The sequence below is a fragment of the Mobula hypostoma genome, chromosome 5 (genome assembly GCF_963921235.1).
Source record: "Mobula hypostoma chromosome 5, sMobHyp1.1, whole genome shotgun sequence".
In the NCBI taxonomy this organism is placed as follows: Eukaryota; Metazoa; Chordata; class Chondrichthyes; order Myliobatiformes; family Myliobatidae; genus Mobula; species Mobula hypostoma.
This window is the reverse complement of record NC_086101.1, coordinates 51,058,213-51,083,055: the sequence shown is the minus strand read 5'-3', so window position 1 is coordinate 51,083,055 and position 24,843 is coordinate 51,058,213. Positions and strand designations below refer to the sequence as shown.

General features: G+C 41.4%; 1 long non-coding RNA gene across 2 annotated transcripts in view; it reads left to right on the top strand.

Annotated features, from left to right (window-relative positions):
* Positions 1-5,928: 5,928 nt before the first annotated feature.
* LOC134346810 (uncharacterized) overlaps positions 5,929-24,843 on the top strand; it is a 269,069-nt gene continuing 250,154 nt past the window's right edge. For both annotated transcript variants that reach the window (XR_010018036.1, XR_010018035.1), the window contains exon 1: positions 5,929-6,058. This is a non-coding gene — a long non-coding RNA (uncharacterized LOC134346810). The remainder of the gene's footprint in view (positions 6,059-24,843) is intronic.

Genomic DNA, 24,843 nt, shown 5'->3' with positions numbered 1-24,843 from the left:
GCCTCTTATCTAAAAAAAGATGGTCTGCATTGGAGAGGGTCCAGACGAAGTTCACAAAAATGATTCTGGGAATAAAAAGCTTAAGAGATGAGGAGCATTTGATAGCTCTGGACCTGTACTTGCTGGGGTTTATAAGAATGGGGGAGGGGCTTATTGAAACCTATTTAATATTGAAAGGCCTAGATGGGGTGTATATGGAGAGAATATTTCCTTTAGTTGGGAAGTCTAGGACCAGAGGAAACAGCATCGGAACAGAGGAATGTCTATTCAGAAGAGGAATGAGGATGAATTTCTTTAACCAGAGTGTTGCGAATACGCAGCTTTCATTGCCACAGCTGGCTGTGAATGCCAAGTCATCAAGTATATTTAAAGCACATGTTGATAGGTCCTCAAAGATTATGGGAGAAGGCAGGAGAATGGGGTTGGGAGGGATAATAAATCAGCCAAAATGAAATGGTGAAGCAGATTCGACAAGCCATATTCTAGGTCTTATGGTCTAATGACAGTGTGAGCCAATAGAGTGAAATGCATTACAGGCAGCTTATTCACTACATTATCTGCTACAGGTGCTTCATGTGACCACAAGGATCATGAATAAAGACAACAAAGTAAGCCCACTTCATACTCATTGATCCAGAAAATTTCAGTGGTGTGATTATACTGAATGATGTAATCAAGCTGGTGGGCTGAATGGCTTAACTCTGCTCTGATTTCTTGTGGTCTTGTGATTGTATAGTACAAACCACAGTTGACTGGTGGTGAAGATGGTCAATAAAGCAGTGCTAAAGCCAAAGGTGGAATTAGCAACCTATTTCATCGGAAGACATTTTCCCTGACCTTCACTGCTTGCGTTAGGACAAGGCACTTCTAATGGAACCATAACCAGGTACTCTGCTATCTGCTTCCTTTGTCTTTTTAGCTTAAGACTAGAGGGAGCCATCGTTCCATACATATATTCAAACATTCAAATACTGAGGCTACTGCATGTTGTCATGTCAGCCGCAGTACTCAGCAACAGCACTGTTAAGACAGCAGTCAAATATACTATATAATGGCACCCAACCTATTTGTCATCCTTATTGCTCATCTTTACCTCATCAGCCAAAACATGTCACAGGAATCCCAATTGTTTATAGAATGGATACATGGCTTTTCAACTTCAACCGGTTCAAGGCCAGGAACAAGGTCAACACAACCTCTATCATGGAACGCCATCACAGGATGCTGTGAAGAAGTCCTCCAATGTACCCTGGATCCACTCCACCTCCCCTTTTGAGTCCTGATGAAGAGTCTCAGCCCAAAACTGTCCAATTCCCTCCATAAAATGGTACATGACCCACTGAGTTCCTCCAGCTTTGTGTGTGTTGCTCCCCTTTTAAGAAATGCAGGCTAACTTTTTGCATGCTGCATATATGTGGATCTAACCTCAAGTGCCCTCTTGGTGTCTGCAGCCGATAAGCAGCTGGGTTGGTATTGGCTGCTGGGCGCAATCATAGGAACAAGCTTACATTACAGCAGAAATTTGGCATGTGCCATGTATTCCACACAATGGAAGCCAGTTAATCACACCTCACAATCCTGGCTCCCCATGTGAGGACTAATGAGCGTTCTGTTTTTGATACTGACACAGGTTGATGCTTAAAGTTGGATCAAGGGTCATATTGCAGCATTCACAACGGGATAAGTCAATTGTGCATTTCAGTATGCATTGCAATTTGCAAGTTAAAATCACTGATGTAATAAATGTATATGAGCTGCAATCTGCACTGAACAAGGTCTCAAACAGCGTTGAGTTAATGATCAGAATACCAGTTGTGGCGATGTTATCAGAGGGATGGATGGTGACCAGGATATTAGAAAACATTCCCAGATCTTCTGCAAACAGAGCCATAGGAAACATTTCAGTCCACTTGCGAGAGGATAGGAGGTCTAGGTAGCATGATTGGTTGAGGTTACGTACTCAAGTGTTTTTTGAGCCAAGACCACCTTAAGGCAGTGAAACTGTGATCTCAGAGGTTGAGTCAAGTTTCTCTCCAGTTTTCACAAACTGGCTGTTTTATCTATTAGCTTTACACCTGCTGGGTGCAACTGAAACTCTTAATTGTGTAACCTACACAAAAAGGTGTAATTGCTTTATATAGAAATGAGTTAATGAATAAATGCTCAGAAACTGGATTTCACCTTTAGCTAAATAATACTAAACCAGTATTGTATAAGGCACTTTGATCATAAATGTACTTTGAACTTTGAAGTCTACTTGGTTTCCCAGCAAAATCAATAAAATGAGTCTAAAAGACCTTGCAAACTGTAAGGTTTCTGAAGGGACTTTGGCCAGTTTAGCCGAGTGACAGACAGAAGTCTGCTCTTCGCTTCAGGGATGTGGTTGGCCAAGTCCAACATGGGAGAGCCGGGCTCGGGTTCATCCCAAAAGCTCCTCAATGGCACAAGGCAACATCAGTGCAGAAGAGAGGACTCGTGGTGGAGGAGTTGAGAAGACAGGAGGAGGCAGAGCGACACGCCAGGTCCGTCTCAATGACCAAACAGGGCCACTGGACTAATTGGGAGAGCCTGGAAAAGAGGAAACTTAGCTGGCGTGACGTCTGGGAGATGGAGGGAACTCGGTTAAGTTTTGTCATCAGAGCCACTTATGACCTCCTACCCACACCCTAGAACCTGAACCAGTGGTGGGGGGAAGACCCCATTTGCTCTCTTTGTCAAGCACCTGGATCACTAAGGCACATTTTAACAGGATGCACCACGAGCCTCACCCAGGGGTGGTACACTTGGCGGCATAACCAAGTTCTCAGACAGCTGGCATCAATCTTGGAACAGAGGCGAATCATCACAAATGCTCTCCCACAAACATCGGCAGGAAATGTCCACATTACACGATTTGTACCGGCAGGCCAACCTCCAGAGCACCACATAACATCAAAAGATGTAAGTATTCTGCAGGTTGCTCAGGATTGGAAAATGGATGTGGACTTGGAAAAAAAGCTTGTGTTTACCCCAGACATTGCAGCTACAACACTCCGGCCAGACATGGTCCTGTGGTCCATAACAGCCAAGCTGGCATATGTTGTGGAATTGACAGTACCATGGGAAGATGGTGTCGAAGAAGCTTATGAGAGGGAAAAGCCCGAGTACTCTCAACTGGCAACTGAAGCTGTCCAGAATGGCTGGAAGACCAAGATTTTCCCTGTAGAAGTGGATGCAGGGGATTCGTTGCTACATCTACAATCAGTCTATTGAAGAAGATGGGAGTGAGGGGTCACTCTCTCCAATAAGCAATAAAGTCCTTGTCAAATACAGCAGAAGAAAGCAGCAATTGGATTTGGATTAAAAGGAAAGACAACAGCTGGGCTGCAAGATGAAGACAGGAGGGTATGGAACTGAGGGGGGTGTATCTGGCATGCCAGGTAGGACCGTTGAGCCCTCTGAAGACGTCGTGGGCTTATCAACGAAACATCAAAGAAGGAAGGTGCCCACCTGATGACCCCGATGACGTACCTACCCTCCCTCCTTGTCAGCACTCCTAGCCCACTGCCAACATCGAGAGTGCCAACTTACCATAAGGATTTGAAACATCAAGTCCTAATAGCTCTACTGAAGGGACTTTGGCCAGTTTAGCCGAGTGACTGACAGAAGCTGCAAAGATGGAAAGTGAATTCCACATTTCAAACAAGGACCTGAAGATAGGTTTAAATGAAATTTGTGCTGGCAGGAAGGCTCTGTCCTTTAGACGAAAGGGCTGGGAAGAGGTGGAGTAGCTGGATACACAGGGTGGGGCTAGAAACATATAGAGGAATCCGTTTTGGTGTGGCTGAAATAGTGTCTGCCAGGGATAAGGATCTCTGTACTATTGGACAAGGCTAAGCGTTTCAAGAGATCGAGTTTTATCATGATGACTCTATACCAGAGGTTCCAACCTTTTTATGCCATGGACCAATATTATTAAGCAAGCAGTCCCCAGGTTGGGAACATCTACTCTATACCAATATAAATACTGCACTTTCATGATTAAATACTCTCACACACAGATACAAGACCTAATGACAGATTAAGACAGAGAGACACTGAGCTCCAAATTACTGCACTTGGAAGCGTGGTACACTCCCTGACTATGTTTTATTGTGTTCATGCTATCTTCTTTAAGTTGATCAGTTACAAAAATCCTCTGCACTATCTGTGCTGGTGCATCGCCATGAGTCTGCTTTTCCTTCAGCCAAGGCTTTATGCTTTGGCTCTTGGTCGGGACACTCATGCCAAAGGGTAGAAGCCAAGTTAAGAGTTGTCCACCAGTCCTCTAGGTTTAGGAGTTCAGCTCAGGGCTAACACCCTGACTGGTTAAACAAAATTATTATGGAAAAAGCAATAAAGAATCCGTCTACATCTGAGTTTGTTGGATTTCCTGAGTCTCCACCTGGGACTTGCATGACAGACAGTAGTGAAAAATTAGAGGAAGCTACTGACACAATGAAGGAAGCCAGGGATGGATGACCTTCGTTGCTGCCCTAAACACCAGCAGTGTAATGGGCAGTAAGTCAGTTCTTTCGTCAATCAGGGTGTGCCAACCAGGCTAGAATATACAAACAGAGAAAAAGGGAAGAGAGAGATGGCAGTCAAAAGTAGCCATCCCAATACAAAGAAATTGAATATGACATTAAACACGAAATACTCTGCAGATGCTGGAGTCAAAGCAACACTCAGAACAGGCTGGAGGAACTCAGCAGGTCAGGCAGCATCCGTGGAAACAATCAGTCAACGTTTCCGGCTGGAACCCTTCATCAGGACTGTAGAGGGAAGGGGCAGAGGCCCTATAAAGAAAGTGGGGGGAGGGTGGGAAGGAGAAGGCTGGTAGGTGCCAGGTGAAAAACCATGCACAGAGGTTTCACTATGCACTAAGCCCAACTCAAATTGTGCAGAGTACTGGCTCCAAGAAGGAGAGAAAAGACAGTAGGGAGGGACCTGCACTCTGATTCAATGTCTGTCCACTGTTCCAGTTCAAGAGGTTGGAGAGATAATGGAGTGATCTGACTGCCAGTGGTTCATTCCATCATTTTCTACCCAGTGCTCGTGTGTGAAAGATCAGGACATCAATGTCTCCCCTTACCTGGTCATCACTTCTAACATGGACTCCAAGGCAGCATGTTCACCTTCATAGCTCGCAAATGCAGGCTGCTCTTCCCGTTGTACCTAGGCAGCAGTCTGAAGCTTGATTCAAAGGGTAATGAAGGACATCCGTACAGACTCAGAAAGAAAGGGAGCAGCCTTCAGCAGCTAATGTGCGGTAACACAGCATCCTGTAATGTGAGTCTGAGACATCCAGATTCATACACAAGGTCATGGAATGGAAAAGGCACTTGGGTGTTCCACTTTACTGAAATATGCAATGTACCTCTTAACAGTATATTTTGATTTGACATGTTAGGATTTTTGAAAATCATTAACAATATTACCAATAGTGTACTTAACGATGCAGGGATGGGTCACTCTGGTGCGGCAATTGCTGACATCATTATGTTTTGCTGTTTTTCAGCAGAGTGGTTGCCCATGTCATATACTGTATGTTCCATAAATGTGCTTGCTAAACCTTGATTGTCACATATTAATTGATATTTTTTTCTTAAATCATTGAATTATCATAGCAGAGAAAACTGTTGTAAAATGTTTGAATTCATATGAGAATTGCCATATTGTTTTGGCAGTGATTGCAAAGCAACCTGTAGTGCCCTGGTTCATATTTTTTTACTGTTTAGCTGTTTGTATTTCAGTTTTGTGCTGTTCTGTGTGAGCTGCTTGGTTTCAGCTATGTTTGGGTTATTATTGAAGATAAGGGATGATGTGAAATGTGAACTATCCAATTAGTGGGAGTTCTTCTTGGTGAGAGACAATAAGGTTTGTCTTGGGCTTTTGTTCGAGAGGAGATGAAGACAGAAGATGTTGCGGAGAACCAGTCGTAGCATACGATTTGTTGGGAGACTCGTTTGTTCGAGATGGATTGCGAGTGATGTTCGGAAGGTGGTGTGTGCTTTCACATTGACCAAGGGCTCAGCACGTGAGTGACAGAGAAGTTCAAGATGAGCTCCAGTTTGTGCACATTAGACTGTTTAATTAGAATAGGCTCTTTTCTTTTTGTTATTCTTTACTAACCCTTCAGTTAAGATTCAACAATATAATTCCTTTAATCGTATGCAGTGTACTATCTGTTATTTTGTGGCACTAATTTGTAACAGGGTAGCAAATGACACAGCATCCACACAAACCGAGGTTTGGGATGGGATCCAATACGCCTCAATCTCGAAAGTTTGTTGGAGCCCGAGGTTGTCTTCCCTAGACTTATGGAGCCAAGGAAACCGGGGTGTTTCAAACCCGTGCAAGATTGATGGCTGCCTCATAATTTACTTCCCAGAAAATTTTGCTCTTACAATAATTATCATGGATACCTCTGAGGAAAGGGCTTTAATGAGAGAGAGTGAAATTTTTACTAACCTAATTAAGTGTGAGGATTGAATGACATAGGATTAGGTGAATATGCATCTATAAGAAATGATAAATTGTACATAAAAGAACTGTGTTGTATATTTACTGTGCAGGGTTGGTGGAGGGAGGGGGCCTTGCCTTTTTGCCTAGCTATGCTTTCTAACACAGCAACTGTGAGCTTCTACAGATCAAACATCCAAACAAAACTTGTTGTTCAGCATCTTATTGTAAATGGAAGCCAGTCTTAAGTTCAAAGTTCAAAGTAAATGTACGATCAAAGTACATACATGTCACCATATACAACCATGAGATTCATTTCTTATGGGCGTTCATAATTAATAGAAAGAAACACAATAGAATCAATGAAAAAAACGACACGATAAAGATGAACAAACAAACAATCTGCAAATGAAAGCAAATACAAAAGGAAAGAGAAAAAAATATTAATATTAATTAAGCAATAAATATCGAGAATGTGAGTTGAGGGACCTTAAAAGTGAGTCCATCAGTTGTGGAATCAGTTCATTTGAGTGAAGTTATCCCCACTGCTTCAAGAGCCTGATGGTTGAGGGATATTAACTTCCTGAACCTGATGGTGTGGGATTTGAGGATCCTGTACCTCCTTCCTGATGGCAGCAGTGAGAAGAGAGCAGACCCAGATGGTGGGGTTCTTGATGACCGAAGCTGCTTTCCTGCAAAAGTTCTCCTTATAGATATGATCAATAGTGGGAAGGGCTTTACCTGTGATGTATCCACCACATTTTGCTGTATTTTCCTCTTAAGGTCATTGGTGTTTCTATACTAGACTGTGATGCAACCAGTCACTATACTCTCCACCAGTCACCTATAGAAGTTTACAAAGTTTTAGATGACATGTAGAATCTGTGCAAGTTTCTAAGAAAGTGGAGGTGCGTCTGTGCCTTCTTCGTAATGGCAATTATATGCTGGACCCTGGACAGATCCTCTGGAATGATCATGGTGAGTAATTTAAAGTTGCTGAATTTCTCCACCTCGGATCCTATGAACTTCTGGTATCCTCCACCTGTAGAAAATAATCATCTCTTTTGTGTTGCTGACATTGAGTGGGAGGATGTTGTTGTGGCACCATTCGTCAAGATTTTTATTCTCCTTCCTATATGCTGATTCGGCCCCCAACAGTGGTGTTGTCAAAAAAAATTAAATACGGAGCTGTATCTAGCCTCACAGTCGTAAGTACAAACTGAGTAGATCAGAGGGCTAATCACACAGTTTTATGGTGCACCTGTGCTGCTGGTGGTTCTGGAGGAGATGTTATTGCCAATCCAAACTGACTGTAATGACTCTTAATGTAAATGGCAAGCTATAATGAGTCTGAAGTGAAAAGAACAGCTTTACAAACAGCAGCATTGTTTATATAACATAGGATGCTGGCCCACAATGCAATGTAAAACAATAAGGTTATGTTCATTCAGCTTGTATCAACCCAGACAACACTGGCTAATTTATTTTGTTCAAGGAAGTTAGCAGACCAGATTCATACTGTGACAAAGCACATCCCAAAAGCTGATCTATCAACTAGTGGAAGATTTGTGTACTCAGAATTTCAGCATTCACAGCACTAATTTTGGGTGTTTGGGAACTCTGTTGCCAGAAGCCTTTAGACCACCTGTATGAAAGATACATGAAAAAAATATCATATGTGTGTGAAGTCATTCAAGTGGCAACAGAAAAAAACAGTATAAATGTTAGAATGAAGTCAGGTTTGTTAGGAACGGTCAAGGAACAGCATAAAGAATGACAGAAAGAATGGGTGAACTAAAATCCATTCCTCTGCCTTCGATTTCTGTGACAGGTGACTTACTCATTTGCAACTCATTGGTTTGTAATTTTAGCTTATTGGAATTGTACCTGTGTTTTAGAAATCCTTCATGTTTTATTAATTATTTGTAATTTGAAAATCTTTTGTAAGATAGAAAACCTCTGTGAGTTTTAAATGTGTTTTAAGAATTTTATCTAAATTTAAAAATTTATCACTAAAAATAAATGAACTATATTTAAACTACTTGGTTCACTGAAAGTATCTCCTCCGGTCAAATAGTGGATATTGGCAACTAAACTCACTTTGGAAAATAAACAAGGAAGTGAACTTGATCTTTGAAGAGTGATTTGCTATAGTATAACTTCCCTTTAGAGCAAGTTTAGTGCATGTAACTATCTATATCGGAATGGGCTTAAGATTTTCATTTGAGTTTAGAACTCACCAACATTGCAACACAACACTGCCTAAAACTGACTAAAAAGTAGAAATAAACACAAAATATTCTGTAGATGATGGAAATCCAGAGTAAAGCATACAAAATGCTGGAGGAACTCAGCAAGTTTGGCAGCATCTATGGAAATTAATAAACAGTCAATGTATTGTATCGGGGGTCTTCAGGATTGAAGTTTTTGTTGTAGAACCATTCAGGCAGATGTCCTATCTCATTCTGGTAAGCTATCTCATTGCCACCTGTGATCTGATCAACAATAGCAGTGTCATTGGCAGATTTGAAGAAGGGATTTTATCTGTGCTTAGCTACACAGTTAAGTGTGTTTTGAGAGTAAAGCAGAGAATTAAGCTTGCAGCCTTGAGGTATTTATATGGTTCTCAGTAGCTGTTTTAATTTGTTTGGTTTCTCAGTTTTATCATGATCATCTGACAAGTTGCTATATGTTCTAGAACAAATGTTCTGTTGGTTCTCAACATCTCAACACAACTTCAAGCATGCATGCTTTTCTTCACTTTTCCAGTTTTGTACCTAAAAAATGCTACATCTGTTTCTCTCAGCAACTGACCTGTTTCAATCATTTTCTGTTTTTGTTTTGGATTTCCACTATCTGCAGTCTTGCGTGAACATTTCTTTCATAGCTTCATAATTTTCTTTGTTGAGACTGAAATTCTTGCGTTCAGGTTGCAATACATTATTTTGAATTTAATATAAACTTTTTGATTTTATGGTCAATCATTCCAAGGAATCCCTTAATAAAGATTATTAATTCTTTATCATGGTACAATACTAGACTTAAAACAGCTTGTTATCCAATGGGATCAAAGTTCCAAGTTCAAAGTAAATTTATTGTCAAAGTACATACATGTCACCATATACAACCCTGAGGTTCATTTCCTTGTGGGCATATTCAATAAATCTATAGAATAATAACTGTAACAATCTCGGCTACACACCTATAGAAGCTCGCTGAAGTTTTATATGTCATGCTGAATCCCCACAAACTCTTAAAGAAGTTGAGGTGCTGCTGTACTATCTTTGTAAATGCACTTACATGCTGTGCCCAGTACAGATCTTTTGAAATTACACCATCAAGGAATTTAAAGTTGCTGACCCTCTCCACCTCTGATCCTCCAATGTGGACTGGCTCGTGGACCTCTGGTTCCCCCCTCCTGAAGTCAATCATCAGATTTAATGCATGGCATTACCTGAAATATATCTTCCATACATTCACCCTTTACACTTTTGGCACTAATTTAGTTTGTTCAATATATAAACATGTATATTGAAATAAGAGCAACTAATGATTACTGTATTATCCCCATTGGCTGCAGCTCTAGTTTCCTTGTTTATACTCTGCCCTATATTAGTATTGCTATTTGGAGGACTATAAATATTTTTTACCCATGGTGCTTTTTATCTCCTCCAAAAATGAGTCCAGTTCTACACCATAATTTGGCAAACAAGATCCTTCCTAACTACAGTACAGATGTGATTTATTTTTGGCAACATTACTCCTCCTCTTCCTTTTTGCTTGTCCTTCCGGAATACTGAATACCCTGGGATAGTTTCAGCTTCAGTCACTGTTTCCCTGATAACAATTGGATTATACCCATTTACAATGAGTTGTGTTATTAATTTCTCCAACAGAACATGGAAATGGAGCGTAATGAGAAAGGCTGCCTTTAACTCTATCCTTTTCGCATTTTTAAAACTTTGACTCTATTTGCTAGTAGCCTTTGTTTCTTTTGCCTACTACGTCTATGTATCTTTCTGCTTTGTTTCCCATTCTTCCATCATGTTGGTTTATACACTGCCAAGCACATTAACAAATACTCTTACGAGTGTTCTCAATCAAACTACCCTTTGTTTTTAATGTATCTGTAGAAACTGTTGGGATTTTCCTTAACCTTACCTACCAGATCTATCTCCCACCCTCTCTTTGCCTTTCTGATTTCTCCCTTAAGAGTATTCTTAAACTTTTTTTATAGTCATCAGGGGATTTGCTGGATCCTTAATTCTTGACCAGAACCTTAATACCTCTTGTCAGCAAGGGCTCTTTAAACTTGCCATCTTTATGTTTCCTCCTAATAGAAAGATTGTCCTTCTGAACACTTGCTATTACACTCTTAGATGTTTCCCACATGATATTTATTCATTTCTTTTCAAACAGTCTCACACTTTTCCACCACTATCTTTAAAATAACAGAACTGTGATCACTGGAGCCGAAGTGCCTCTGACTTTCACCTCAGTTACTTGTCCTGACTTGTTCCCTAAGACAGCTCACTCCCAGGTGTGGTCCTCTATATATTGACTCAGGAAACTTCCCTTGGCTTATTTCAGAAATTCCATGGTCTCTGAACCATTAACATTCTGGGTGGCTGAAGCAACACAAAGGAAACTAAAATATCCCACTTATTGAAGGGAAGGGCTCTCCGTTCGGTCAGGGTCACACATATATGTTGCGTCCCAGCTGTCTACATGACACGTAAGCTAGAACAGTACGATACGAACAGCAAGCTATTGCCTGTGCAGCAAGTTTCCCTTTGTCACGCAACTGTTGAGTCCAAAGGAATGGTAGAAACTGGTATGGTTTAGGATCAACAGCATTGCAGGAATTTCCAATCAGCATTGAACTCAACGTCGGACTGCCTCAGGGACTTGGGATCTGGATTTTTCCTCAGAGTTTACTACAGCAATCTTCCCCATGAGTGGGTATAGCCACAAGGCAGTGGATGTTTGAGATCTGAGTTTACCTTCTCCTGGATGAGCTGCCAACCACAGCTGATGAGATCCACCTGCCCAAAATCCCACTAATACAACCCTATTATTCTCAAAACTATGAACAAATTCTCCACACACCAGCTCCTTAAGTTCCTCCTGACTATTGGGTGGGGTTTTATAATACAACACCATTAGTGTGACCCACTCCTTATTATTTCTAAGTTCTACCTATAAACCTCTACTGGTCAATCTTCCAAGAATATCACCTCTAAGTACTACTGTTATGTCTTTCCTTGTCAAAATGTCTACTCTTCTTCCTATCTTAGCTGTACCTCTGCCACATCTATAACCTTTGTATCCTGGAATACTGAGCTACGGTCCTGCTCTTCTTCCCAGCCACACTACTCCTGTAGCTATTAAATCCCAGTCCCCTGACCCAATCGATGCTCAGAGTTCTTTGACCATACCTGTTAAATCTCAAACATTAAAATAAATGTAATTTAATGGAGCATTTATTTCCCTGCCTTACTCTGGCTATCCTGATTACTAGATGTTGCTCTCTCTGGGTGCTCCTTTAATCCTATGATGTCCTCCTGCTCAGAGTCCCAAACCCCTGTCAAACTAGCTCAGCCCCTTCTGTGTAGCACCAGCAAATTTCCCCGCAAAGATGTTCTTCCCTCTCTAGTTCAAGTGCATCTGTCCCTCTTGGACAATTTGTTTCTACCTCAGAAAAAAATCCCAATAGTTAAAGAACCTGAATCCCTGCCCCTGTACCAGCTCTTCAGGCACAAGTTCATCTGGCCTGTCCTTTCATTTCTGACCTCACTAGCATGTGGCATCAGGAGTAATCTGGAGATAACTACTCTCAAATTCCTCCTTCTTCATGCCTTACTTAGCTCCTTATACTCACTCTGCAAGACCTCATCCCTTCTTCTACCTATATCAGTTATACAAACATATACAACTACCTCTAGTTGTTCATCCTCATCTTAAAATTTCTACAGCTCCTCAGAGTCATTCTTGACCTTAGTACCTAGGAGGCAACATACCATTCTTCTGCCTTTCCTGCAGCAACGTAATCTCCTGTTTGACCCCCTTATTATCAAGTATCCTATCACGAATGCCCTGTGAGACTAGACTCTTTCCCTCTGAGCCTCGGAGCCAGTCACAGTGACAGAGTCCTGACTATTTCTGCTAGACCTGTTTAGGACATGTCCCACCTGCTTCAGAATCAGTCCTAATTTAACAGGAATCCAAAGTCCTTCTTCCTACATCATCTCCCCAACTATTCATTTATTAAGTCTTTTGCCCAATTGGCAGCATATGGCACTGGGAATTATTCTGGGATAATTACTCCCACCTCCTTTAACTCCAAAGAACGAATGTCATCACTGTTTTTTTTTAGCTTAATATCATTGATTTAAAGTGTGGTTGATTTAAAAGCATCTTACTTTCTGAATACAAGGAATTGTGCTTTTTGAGTGAACACATTTAATAAGAGAGGAAGGTAGCGCATGAACGAACCTATTAGTAATACATCTTCAGCTTTAATACACTGTACTGCCCACATGCTGCCTTGTTAATAGTATGCAGCTTGTGTTTTGTTCTCTTTGCTCAGATCCCAAGAGATAAATTTTCCGCATTACAACGCAATATACTAAATCGACCTCTTTAAGCTTGTGCTAAAGGAAACAAACTCATCCCTAAAATTAAGCAGCCAAAAAAAAAAGTTGAAAAGTTCACTTAACTTCTGACTGAGATTGAAAACAGAGCTTTGATAGGGGAAGAGATGCACAGATCACAGGAAAGTAACAGGTCAGGACAAATAGTCAGACCCAGTGTCTGTCTGCCTCACACCATTTGGACGTGACTGCATACCATGCTGCTCTGACCATCAGAGAGCTTGCTGAATTTCTGTCTCAGCCTGATACAACAAACTTGTGTCAAATCTCTTACTGATAAATGATTGTTGGGCTAGGAAATTGGAAAGCTTACTTGACCAGCCATTGTGCACATTGTTGACACCAGTCTTAAAATCTCACTGTCTCTCACCAAAGTGTTCTTTCCAGTTCCTCACCATTCCAATGAATATGTTCTATTCACATGGATTTAAGAATCTGGTCTAACACCTTACTGGGGTCTGTGTGCGTATGTGTTATGTGTGTGTGTGTGTGTGTGTGTGTGTTATATGTGTGTGTGTGTGTGTGTGTGTGTGTGTGTGTGTGTGTGTGTGTGTTATGTGTGTGTGTGTGTATGTGTTATGTGTGTGTGTGTGTGTGTATGTGTTGTGTGTGTGTGTGTGTGTGTGTTATGTGTGTGTGTGTGTGTGTTATGTGTGTATGTGTTGTGTGTGTGTGTGTGTTATGTGTGTGTGTGTTGTGTGTGTGTATGTGTTATGTGTGTGTGTGTTGTATGTGTGTGTGTTATGTGTGTATGTGTTGTGTGTGTGTGTGTGTGTGTTATGTGTGTGTGTTATGTGTGTGTGTTATGTGTGTATGTGTGTTATGTGTGTGTGTATGTGTGTGTGTGTGTGTGTATGTGTTATGTGCGTGTGTGTTGTGTGTGTGTGTGTGTGTGTGTGTGTGTGTGTGTGTTATGTGCGTGTGTGTTGTGTGTGTGTGTGTTTTGTGTGTTTGTGTTGTTTGTGTGTGTGTTATGTGTGTTTGTGTTGTGTGTGTGTGTGTGTGTGTGTGTGTGTGTGTGTGTTCAGGGTAGGCAAGGGAAGTATCGGAGGAATAGGGAAGGGGTGAATTAAAGTTGTTTAGTTGGAATTGTACCATTATTATTTCTATAGCATAAAGAAATATTTCATTTCAAAGGATTCAAAGGATATAAAGTACATTTATTATCAAAGTATATATGTAGTATACAATCCTGAGATTCGTCTTCCCCACAGACAGCCATGAAACAAAGAAGAACCACAGAACCTGTTCAAACAAAAAAATTCACCCCTCCCCATGTATAAAAAAAAACACAAATTGCAACAGAAAAAGTGAAAACACAAGATATAAAACACAAAATCAAAAGGCATATTTCAGTTCAGTGTATTTGCCTATAGCTGTTCAGTTTATAAACATTATATCTACCTGGGATAAAAGAACCAAAGATGTAAGTACGTACACTGTCACTGCTCGTGTGAAATCCAGTTTGGGATAAAATTTCCGTCTTTTCTCTTGAATTACTTTGACCTTTATCAAATCAAGTCAAGTATAGTTATCATTTAAACCATTCGTGGACATAGCTGAATGAGACAGCTTTCCTCTGGGGCCAAGGTGCACAGCATATATTAATCATATGTTGATCATATGTTAATCATATATTTATCATGTTCAATATTTTGAGAGTGAAACTTTTCATTTGAAACACTGATGGGGTAATGGTCATGGGTGGAAGGAGTGAACTGTGATTTGCTACAGTGCCGAAGACCATGATACAATAGTGTCTCTGTTTACTCACCACAGAAAAAGCCATTAGATCCATGCTGACTTCTACAAAGCATTCCCATTAGTCTCATTGCATCCTCATTTTATCATGTTAACTCATTCTCTGTAATGTACCCACTAACTATTTCCCAACCACTGAACCACTGCTCACTTAGATATTTCCCTTCTTATTTACTCCAATGAGTAATTTACAGTGGCTGATTAACTTTCCAGTGTGAAGAAACTAGTAGATTACTGTTAGGGATCCAGGATTTCTGGAATTATGTACAGTACATAACAGGCATTAATACAAATGAGGACCAGTCTTCAGTCCATGATGTAAATTACAAGCAGTAATCAGTTTGAGATTAAAAGGACAGTATTGTAAGCAAACAGCACTGTCTATAGAGCACAGACTGTTGACCCACAGCAGGGAGCTGACTGCTCAAGAGACATGGTTTGCATCGTGAAGTGAACCATGAGACGTTCTCTAATATGTCAGCCAAATGTAAAGCAATAAGAGTTTCTTAATTAGCTTACATCAAACCAGGTAACAATGGACTTTACGCACTGCTGCTGGAACCCCTGTCTGCCCTTCCCCCAGCACCAATTTGCAATCCCATGTCTCTCAAGTCTCACCGCTAGCACTTGGGTCCTCAGAGACTCTATATTCCTCTCACCCCACCTTCCCTGAACACACCAACTCTCCACTCTCCTCTGACACTACCAACCCCCTACGCCCCTTTGATTCCAGCTCTCATCCATGCTAAATCTTCACAATTCCCTCTGACCTTGCCCTCTCTGAGGCAAAGGGCTCCCTCCTCAGAAAAGGTCTCACCTTTGTCCCCTGCTCCCAAACCTTTGTGAGTTCCAAGCCAGCCATGACGCTGAGCTCTTCTTCCACCACCTTTGTCTCCGTGCCTACTTCTTTGGCGAGGACTCCGCACCACACACCGATGACCCTTCTCCCGTCTTCAACCCTGGTTCTCTTCATGGACACCCCACCCTGATCTTCTGCCTGCTCTGGATCTTTTCATCGCTAACTGCTGACGGGACATCAACCATCTCGACTTCACCACTCCTCTTTCCAGTTCCAACAACACTCCTTTTGAATGCACTGCTCTCCACTCCCTCTGCACTAATCTTAACCTCATGATCAAACTAGCAAATAAAGGGGGCGGGGTGCTGTAGTAGTCTGGCAGACTGACCTCTACCTTGCTGAGGCCGAGCGACAACTGTCAGACACATCCTCTTATTTACCTCTTGAACAGGATCCCACTAAAAAGCACCAGGCCATTGTCTCCCATAAAATCACTGACCTATTTAACTCTAGGGATACCCCATCCACTGCCATCAACCTTATAGTTCCCTCACCCCACACCTCCTACCCAAGATCCACAAACCTGCCTGTCCAGGTAGACCAATTGTTTCTGCTTGTTCCTGCCCACTGAATTTATATCCGCATACCTCTACTGATTCCGCCCCCCCGACCTCCCAGTTCCGTTCCTTCCTACCTACATCCTCGATACTTCACATGCTCTTGATCTTTTCAATTATTTCAAGTTCCTTGGCCCTGATCATCTTATTTTCACTATGGATGTCCAGTCCCTAAACACCTCCATCCATCATGAGGAAGACCTCAAAGCTCCCTTTTTTTTCTGGACACCAGACCTAACCAGTTCCCTTCCACAACCACTCTCCTCCATCTGATGGAACTTGTTCTCACTCTCAATAATTTCTCCTTTGGCTTCCCTCTCTTCCTTCAAACAAAAGGTGTAGCAATGGGCACTCACACGGGTCCCAGCTCTGCCTTCATATTTGTCTGTTACGCCGAACAGTCTATGTTCCAAGCTTACACTGGTATCACACCCCAACTTTTCCTATGCTACATTAACGACTGCATTGGTACTACTTCCTGCAACCATGTGGAGCTTGTTGACTTTATCCACTTTGCCTCAAACTTCCACCCTGCCCTCAAATTTACCTGGTCTATTTCTGACACCTCTCTCCCCTTTCTTAATCTCCCTGTCTGTCAGTACCTCCAGTTGAACTACGTCCTTTTGTGTGTTTTGCCCCAGCTGTCAGTCTGTGATTTTGTATTGCCATGTGCACCTGTCCCCACTCCTGCTCTACTCCAGCCCCTGTATTACTGAGTACTCCGTCTCTCATCTGTTTCTCATTGTTACCTGTTTTGCTGCCACCTGTGTCTCATTGTGCTCCACCTATCATCTGCCTCTCTGTTTATTGTCAGTGTATTTCAGTCCTGTGTTTTCACCTGTCTGTTGCCAGATTGTGCCAGTGAAGTTTCCTGAGCCTTTCCAGCATTTGTATCTGTACTCTGTCTCTCTGAATATTGACTCTGCCTGTTTCCCATTTCTGGTTTTTGGATTTCTCTCGATGTTTTGATCTCTGCTTGAACTTTGATGCGAACTTTGATGCTGACTTTGTTTGCACCTCAGGATTTGTTACTCAATTAATATAACTGTGCACAGTAATGGGTCTGTGATTGGAGCCCTGCTCCAGCACCCTGACACTGTCTCTATCTCTGGAGACAAATTCTCTACAGAAGTCTTTTAGAAACCCATTGACTCTCACGGCTACCTGGACTACACCTCTTTCCATCCGGTTACTTGTAAAAACACCATCCCCTTCTCTGAATTCCTTTGTCTCTGCTGCATCTGCTCTCAGGATGAGGCTTTTCACTCCAGATCTAAGGAGATGTCCTCCTTTATCCAAGAAAGGGCTTCCCTTCCTCCACCATCAATGCTGCCCTCAAACTACACCTCTTCCATTTTATGCTTGTCTGCATTCAACCAACACCCCACCAGGGATAGGGTTCCTCTTGTGGTAGCCACCAGCACATAACTCTCTGCAACTTCTGCCATCTCCAATGAGATCCCACCACTATGCACATCTTTCCCTCCCCCTACTTTTGGCTTCCTTATATGACTCCCTTGTCCATTCATTCATCCCCACTAACGTCCCTCCTGCACTTACCCTTGCAAACGGAACAAGTGCTACATCTTCCCCTACACATCCTCCCTCGCTACCATTCAAGGCCCCAAACAATCCTTCCAGATGAGGTGACACTTCACCTGTGAGTCTCTTGGGTTCACCTACTGTATCCAGTGCTCCCAATGTGGCCTCCTGTATATCGGTGAGACTCGACATAGATTGGGAGACTTCTTCACCAAGTACCTACACCCCATCTGCCAGAAAAGGCAGGATCTCCCAGTGTCCACCCATTTTAATTCCGACATGTCAGTCCATGATGTCCTCTACTGCCGCAATAAGGCCGTACTCAGGTTGGAGGAACAACAGCTTGTATTCCATCAGGTTAGCCTCTAATCTGATGACATGTACATCGATTTCTCAAACTTCTGGTAATTGCCCCTCCCCTTCACCACTAACCATTCCCATTCCCATTTCCCTCTCTCATCTTTTCTACTTACCTGCCATCACCTTCCTCTGGTGCTCCTTCCCCCTTTTCTTTCTTCTGTGGCCTTTTGTCCTCTTCTTTCAGATACCCCTTCTCCAGCCCTGTACCTCTTTCACCAATCAACCTACCAGCTCTTTACTTCACCCCTCCCCTTCCCAGTTTTATCTATCACTTGTCACCTTGTATTTCTTCCTTCCGTCTTCCCACCTTCTTACTCTGACTTCTCAGCTTTTTTTTCTCCAGTCCTGATGAAGGGTCTTGGCCCAAAACGTCAACTGTACTCTTTTCCATAGGTGTGGCCTAGCCTGTTGAGTTCCTCCAACATTTTGTGTGTGTAACAATGGTAAAGTTATTTTGCAGCATTGTGATTGAGTTCAAGGCAGTCTGCAGACTAGACTAATTTTTGACACCTCACACATCAAACAAGGTCATAAAGCATATCTGCCATATCAAAAGTTAGGGTATTTGTATACTCAGAAAGTCAGTCTCACAACATTAAATTTGGATATCTGGGCTCTCTGTCCTCAGAAGATTTTAAATCATCCTTGTGAATTACTTTGTCCCAGCAAAGCTGTTTGAACATTTAGAGGTGTCTCCCATTATGGATATGTAACTCAGTGTCAGGCACAAAATATTGAATCAAACAATGTAATAGTAGATTGAAATTATACTGAATCACTAGCTGTTATCTTTATTTTCAAGAGTATAAATATCTGATGTATATAGAATATAGAACATAGAACATGACAAGCCCTTCGGCCCACAATGTTTGTCAACCTTTTAATCTTCTCCCAGATCAATCTAATCATTCCCTCCCGCGTAGCCTCTATTTTTATTTTATCTAAGAGACTCTGAAATATCCATAATGCAACTGCCTCTAGTGCCACTCCTGGTAGTGTGTTCCATTCAGTTATCACTCTCGGTGAAAACAAAAACTGTCTCTGTCATCTACCCTGTACTTTTAAGTCCTCACAATTGCCACCCTGGGTAAAGCTTGTTGGTCTTTCAGCGCTGTGAGATACCAGAAGATAAAAGCTGTCAACTGGTACATTCTAAATTGCAGGAGTGCATGCTGGGGGATGTGCTAAAGATTGGTGTGGCCAATGTTGAGGCTCTTTGGGGAAGGACCACAGTATAGACTCCTTCCACTGAGTTGGGTGGGGAAGCCCCTCAGATTGTGAAATTATGTATCATTCTGGGGGGGGGGTGTGCAAGTAAGTGTCAATGATACTATGGTTTATATTTTAAATAATAGTTAACAGCACCGAGTATAGTGAGCATGAATATAAAAGTTTGCTTTGTTTCTTCCTTGGATATATATTTCATTATGAATTAAGTTTATTTTTTAAATATGAAAACAAGCTTGCTGTGATGAATAAAAACTTCTATATTTCCAGTTTCAATGTCTCTCCAGTCACACAACCCTGCCCTACCACACAACCATAACACTACCACAGGGTCACAAGAAGAATGTACAAACTCCCCACAGCCTGCATTGGAGGCTTGGACTGGACTAGGTCTGCAGAACCATGGGGCAACAGTGCCAACAGAATTTGCTGCCACCCACAAGTTCATAAATACAAGAACAAACTTACTTTGTTTTGGGAAATCTTTTCCAACACATTTTGACTAATTATGCGTCCAGTTCAATTTTTGTTCCCATTGTTAGAAAATGTAAGTCATTGCACATTTGTTTACATTGATCTTTGTTTTGGTTGAAACTTTTATCGAAGCACATAACCCAATATCACATGGCTGTCTTCTTTACCGAAGGAAACAGGTGCACTTTGTGTTCACTGTTCCAGCTAACAACAAGCATTTACTGTTACTTGATTTTAGACTCATAGCTGTGAAAGCAGTTAATGCAGAAAATATCTCCCCAAATTCAGCATCTTGTTTAGGGTAAATTGATTTTTTAGGTCTAATTAATAAATATAAAATAAAACATTTAGGAGATCTATTACTCATAATAGTAAAAATTTGTAAACACCCTAATTGAATTAGTTCCACCACTACCACTACCACGGTCTCTTACCATCTAGGACGTGCCTCCTTCTCATTAGTACCTTTAGGAATGAGGTACAAAAGCGTGAAGACACACACTCAACATTTTCCCCTCGTCTATCAGATTTCTGAACAGTTCATGAACACACGAACACTACCTTGCTATTCCTCTTTTGCACTATTTATTTTGTAACTTTTAAGAATGTTTATGTCTTGCACTGTACAGCTGCCTCAAAAGAAGAGATTTCATGATATGTGTTGGTGATAATAAGCCTGATTCTTATTCTGTTAGCATTCCTGAGACAATGCATCATGAAGCTGGACTGGATGGAAGGGAGTGATGAGTCTGTGATGGACTGCACAGTATTTATTGTTCTCTGCACGTTCCATTGGTCCAGGGCAGAGCAGTTGCCAAATTGGACTAAGAAGCTAACCACTGAGTTCAATTTCAAGTTCAAGACTACTTGTCACACAGCCATACACGAATATCTATGAATGCAGCCAAATCAAATAGTGCCATTCCGAGGCCAAGGTGTGAAACAGAGTACCAATAGTCATACAGAGCCCAAGGCAGATACAACATATATAAGATAGCAAGCACATGTTAGAGTGGATTTCTTTTTGGGTAGATGATTTGTTAACACTTAAATGCCTTTGGCCACCAGACTTCTATTTTAACTGTCTGACAAAGGACTGTGGATTGAGTCCACCACAATGGGCTTCCTAAAAGGTGTAAATACCAGATGCTTCTGGTGCCTGATGCTGTAGTTTTGAAGACAGTCTTATCTATACATTATAAATATTAATAGTCTTCTATGTTAGCACATAAAATGCCAAATAAATGTATTGTGGATTGAACTAAAGGCTATGGATTTCAACCCAGACATGTTGGCGTCAGAAGGAAAGGATGAAATCCGAAGGTGTGATGTTTGTATGTAATCTCAAAAGGAAGCATTGTCTGTAACTTTTTAAGTAGTGATTGCCTTTGTGTTTAGCATATAAATATCGAGCCCACATTTAGCTAGCAAACCTTTCTGCGGAAAGCGTCTCCATCCGTTAAGATGCCTGCTGTACCTTGTGTCGAATAAAGAAGCTGCCTTGTATCTACCAGTGACTCTGTCTCTTCGGTAATTTCATCCACGCTACAACACACACATAAGACAGCAGTAAAAAAAGTCACACAAAAAATATATAGTCCAAGTCCCTGAGTACATGAATGTTGCAGCAAGCTGCAATCAAACACAATATAGCTTGTCTTCTGCTGACTCACCATTGGGAGAAGCATTGACTCCAGAATAGACGTCCCGCCACACTGCTTCCAGTACTCATCACCGACACTTCCCCCGGGCAGCTGCAAACAGGCGACACCACAGCTTAGGGCCTAGTTCTCCTTTTGACCAACTGAGATAATCACTTGCTGTTAGACTGCACACCTCCTAAGCACACCGATGTCTCTCTGATGCAGGCAGCATCATAGTCTGCACCAAGTCTCGCTCCTTCAGTTTCTCCACCAACAAGCAACTCGCTGACCTAGTTCTTAAAGTCTAGCAGCGTCTTACAATCATAAAAAGTACATTTTAAAAGGAGAATAACACCTTTGGTTGACCCCATAGAAACTACTGCAATTGAGCACCCCATCATCTTACTGGAAGCTTATCTTATCAGAATACCATATCTGTAAAAGTTTGAGGGAATTCTCATCAATGATGGATTCGGAAGGTTTCTACTCATTAACCACCTTCAGATGGGATGTCCGAGACTTGACTTGACTTTGATACATGAGCTTGATTGCGTAGCTGAGCTTTCACCTTCTGCCTATTACATTTTGTTCTAAAAATACCCCCAAAAATTCAAGTTTTCATTAACGTTCACCTAGATTGAAGGTGTAACATTTTCCTTTAAAGGGCGTGGAATGTAGGAGATTGAGGGGTGACCTGACAGAGGTATATAAGAAAGTGAGCAGCTTAGACAGAGTGAAAGTACATTGTCTTTTTCCAAGGAGGAGGGCATAGGTTGAAGATCAGAGGTAAGAGATTTAAAAGACATCACGGGCAAACTCCTTTCACAAATTTTGATGTGAGTTTGGAGTGAGCTGCCAGAAATTGTCATTGAGGCAGGCATATTAGTGACATTTAAAAGGCATCTAAATAGGAGAGGTCATGAGGGCTCTGGGCCAATGGGGTAGCTTTTTGAGCAACATGTTTGGGATGGACAAGATGGGCCGAAGGGACTGTTTCCATGATGCATAACTCTGAATCCATGTCAAGTCAAATCTTCTCATACACCAAAAGAAGTAAATACACTGAAGTGCTTCCTTGGCCATTATATCAGTATGGAAGATCCGGGTGAAGGTGTTTGTGGTCTGGGTGCTTAGAAACTTGAAGTTGATGTGACTTTTCTTCCAGAAGGAATATGTAGTAGTCACCTATAACGTTCTAACAATAGCAAGTGGATTGGCCAGGACAGAGGGGGCCCCCCACTATTTGCCACAGATCAGTCAAACAGCTTAGCACCTCAGTGGTTCTCATGAATCATTTGAGTTCCTCACCCAGAGTGCATCCTGTGCTCTCGTTGCTCTCAACAGCTCTCCTCAGCTGTTTGCTATGGAGAAGCTCTCAGAGTCTCTGAAAGATATTTTGAACCAGATGGACTTTTACACCAGTTTGCAGTTTCATGGTCCTCATTACTGACACTAGCCTTTAATTTAAGACTTATTTAATTAACCATGGTTAAGTTTCCCAGCTGCTGTAATGAGATTTGAGATTTAAATTCTTGCCAGAGCATCATTAGCATAGGTTAAAGAATTAGTTTCCAGTAATATAACCACAATCGTATTACCATAAAAATGCAAAGAAAATTGAATTACTGCACCAAATTTGAGCTTATGTGCTGATATTGATTTATTAATGACTTGCAGGATGATATAAGAAACTAGACACCAGTGAGACTGGTGGTAAAACACTGGGGATAAGTTGCAGGAAACTCGGCTTCATTTGAAACAGATGGTTATGAAATAAGTTTCCTCCAAATGTTGGAGAAATGACTTGGGATGTTGCATTTACATCTATTTCTACTTTGAAACAGCTCGATAGTCTGCTTATCTGTTTTCAGTGACAGTTTGACAAGAGATGAGATGCCAGGTGGGTATGTGTTGGAACTCTATTTCTGCCTTAATTCAGCTCCAGCTTCTGAAGTTACTTTTTGACAATTTACCTTTGTCTTCTATTTAGAATAGGTACAAAGATAGCAAATTGATCACAATTTTTGTGGATCTAAAATGTCTATTCAAATAAAACTCTACATGGTGACAAGACTTGACAAATTTGCTTATTCCAAAGGCATGTGTAACACAATGATAATAAATTGATACAAATGGAGTTTATTAAAATTGTAAGTTTTAGAAACTTTCTCAGTAACTGGACTTGGATGCTTCCCAATTATATTTAAAACACACTGCTGTTAAAACTTATTTATAATTTTCATCTATTTTTGATCATTTTCAGGCCTCAATATTTCAAATTATAAGTGTAGTAATTCCAAAGCTCATAGATAAATAAAATAATCTCTTCTGCTTAATATTCTTGCTTATTTCCCTCTAAATCATTATATTGCTTGTGTTCTCCTGCACAGACCTCATGCACTTTCTCCGTACATTTCCGTTTAATAATCTCTATCTTCCTCATTCCTCTCCCTCTTTCTGCAAGTCTTTTTTCTTCCTATCATCCTGTGCACACGAATGGCTTTCAGTTTACAAAAATATTGGCAAATTTTAACTCGTTTCTTATTCCGTCTCCAGAAATGTTACTCTAGAGGAATACCCATGTTAATTTTGAGTTTTATTTCTAAGTTTGTCGACTTGCTATATCATCATTGCTAGATCATGAGAATTGAGAGAAATTACTGTTTCAGAGGTCCTAGTAATACTTATATATTACAACAGTGATCGATATTTTGCATATGAAATTCATAACAAGGAAGTATTCTATTCTTTAATGAAATATGACTCATTTATTTTCCATTTGGCCCAATCCACACAGATAGCTGGTGGTGTAGTGGCATCAGCACTGGACTTCAAGGCGAGTGGCCCAGGTTCGAAGTCGGCTGGCTCCTTGCACGCTTTCCATCCATGCTGCATTGAGCATTGAGCTAGCAACCCAGCTCCATAAGAAACAGACAAAACTGCTAAAGAAATAGCTAGGTAGCCGCCCAATGTGTCATATGGTGCAGAAAGTAACAACAACAATATGAACAGTATCCTTTAGACCATAAGATATAGGAGCAGAAGTAGGTCATTTCACCTATCGATTCTGCTCTGCCATTTAATCATTGTCATGGTCCAGTCCGTGAAGTCTGCGTTCTGGTTCACGGTCCGGTCTGTGGACTCCGGACTCCAGGTCTTCCAGCCATCCCTTGTTTCATTTGGGCTTAATGATAGGCACCTGATGCTCGTCTTGAGGCTGGGAATATAAGTGGCCCTGGGTTTGAGTATAGGTGCTGGTTTTTCTTGTCAGTATCCTGTCTTCA